The sequence below is a fragment of the Otolemur garnettii genome, unplaced genomic scaffold (assembly GCF_000181295.1).
Source record: "Otolemur garnettii isolate 467f Iridium unplaced genomic scaffold, OtoGar3 scaffold00107, whole genome shotgun sequence".
Classification (NCBI taxonomy): domain Eukaryota; kingdom Metazoa; phylum Chordata; class Mammalia; order Primates; family Galagidae; genus Otolemur; species Otolemur garnettii.
Genome location: NW_003852502.1, coordinates 5,561,824 through 5,563,971, shown reverse-complemented (window position 1 = coordinate 5,563,971; position 2,148 = coordinate 5,561,824). Strand labels below are relative to the sequence as shown.

Below are 2,148 nucleotides of genomic sequence, written 5' to 3'. Positions count from 1 at the left end.
AATTTTGAGACAGAGTCTTACACTGTTGCCCAGGCTAGGGTACTGTGGCATCAGCCTAGCTCACAGCAACCTCATACTCCAAGGCTCAAGCCATCCTCCTGCCTCAGCCTCCCAAGTAGCTGTTACTACAGGTGCCTGGCACAATACCTGGCTAATTTTTCTGTTTTTAATAGAGATAGGCTCTTGCTCAGGCTGGTCTTGAACTCCTGAGCTCAAGGGATCCTCCCACCTTGGCCTCCCAGAGTCCTAGGATTATAGGTGTGAGCCCTTATCTGACTCAAAGAACTTTCGATAGTCCTCATACCTGTATACTTTCTATTCTACTGCTGCTAATTCCGGTTTTTATTTTCTGTTGGAAATTTTAATACGATCTCCTTAACCAGCTTTCTTCGTCATTATTTTTCTTTCTAATGTGTGGTAAACATTCTTGGTTTAAGGTTAATCTTCCTAAAGCACTGAAGTTGTTTTGTAATCCTTTTATTACAGTGCCCTAACTGGATATACCTATTTTGTTTCCAAATGTCGGCTCCTAGTTCTGTCTGTTATAATAAAGCATTGTCTTTAAGAGAATATATTTTACCACAGCAGTAAAGTTAAAAAGTGGTTTTATTATTTAAATTATATTGAGTAAATACCTATTGTTTTCTGATTAAAGTTCATGGTTCTGGGGTATATTATGATCAAAAGAAAAAAAATACAGATTTGTTTATAGAAGCAAATGAAACATGGACTTGGTTTCTTAACAGATCAAACCTCAATAGGAATCCAACAATTTTTTTTCCCATCCAACAATTTCAGCTTCTCACAGTTTAAAAACAAGAACATTACAGAATGCCCCAGAGTTTAAAGCAAATTATGAGGTCTGACAGTTAAGTTCCTGAACTCACCTTAGGAAAAGTGCTGCACACCCCATTGCTGAGTGTCACCATAGTCACCTTTTTAAAGTCTTCCCTTGGGAAGCCATGCTCCGACACCAGCACCTGTTCCACCTTTCAAAGCAGCTTTGGAACTCTTTTTTTGGAATGGCCATCAGAGCTGTCATCATATTTATCCTTGATGTTCTGAATGTCATCACAATGTCTTCCTTTTCAGTATTTTCTTTATCTTTGAGTTAAAAAAAGTCACTGGGGCCAGATCGGAGTAGGGAGGTGTTCCAATGCAGTTACTTGTTCATTGGCCAAAACTTTACACACAGAACCGTGAGTTTTTGGCCAAGATTTGCATTTAAGATTTTCCTATTTCTCTATCCAGTGTTTACTTGGTCTGCTATGCTTCTCACAGTCAGCCAATGATTTGGACACATAGTTCAATGAATTTTTGCAATGTCTTCATCAATTCTGCTCGTTACTGGCTGCCTTGACCTTTCTTTATCAGAGATGCTTTCTTTCCCCTCAGAAAATGTTTATTTATTTGTACACTGTCATTTTCTTCATGGTATTATCTCCATAAACTTGGATTGACATGTCCCTGGTTACACTTTTTTTAGCAAGAAATTCATGAATGTTTGTTTGTTGTTACAATTCAAGCTCCAACATTCTTTTAGTGGCACACAAAAACAGGCAACAACAATAGTGAGTGCCACTTGGTAAGACACTGCCACGTATGGACATGAACACAGCTGTGAGATACTGAGGTAGTAAAGTTATGAAACTAACCAGCTGTTTATACAGTACTGCTAGTGTAAACACACAGTGACAAGTTCGCAAATTTAATTGTCAAGGCTGTACATATAGACTGTCTACCCTTTATTGGTGAAAAAACATTTACCATATGCCAGAGTTTTCAGGAATATATGAATTTCATGTTTTGCTACAAGCCTCCATAGTCCCATTCTCTTTCCCAGTTTCTGTCAGTTAACAAAAACATCACCCTAAGTCAACTTTATACAAAAATGTCCTGGAGCACTTACAGAGTTTATGGCTTTCCTCTGCATCAGAACTGCTACTGTACTCTTGTTTGATGAGCTATATTTTGCTGGTGATCTAGACAGTAAATGAAAGTTGCATATTTAGTTTCAAAAGTATCTTTTAAGAGATACATTAAAATTTAGATTCTTGGCTCGGCGCCTATAGCTCAACCGGCTAAGGCGCCAGCCACGTACACCTAAGGTGGCGGGTTCAAATCCCCAGCCCGGACCCGCCAAACAAC

The 2,148-nt window shown here is 38.8% G+C and overlaps 1 protein-coding gene across 2 annotated transcripts in view; it reads left to right on the top strand.

The window, feature by feature from the left end:
- The window catches only part of SENP6 (SUMO1/sentrin specific peptidase 6), a 105,923-nt gene that overhangs the window by 67,577 nt on the left and 36,198 nt on the right, over positions 1-2,148 (top strand). The gene's annotated exons all lie outside the window — the stretch shown is intronic.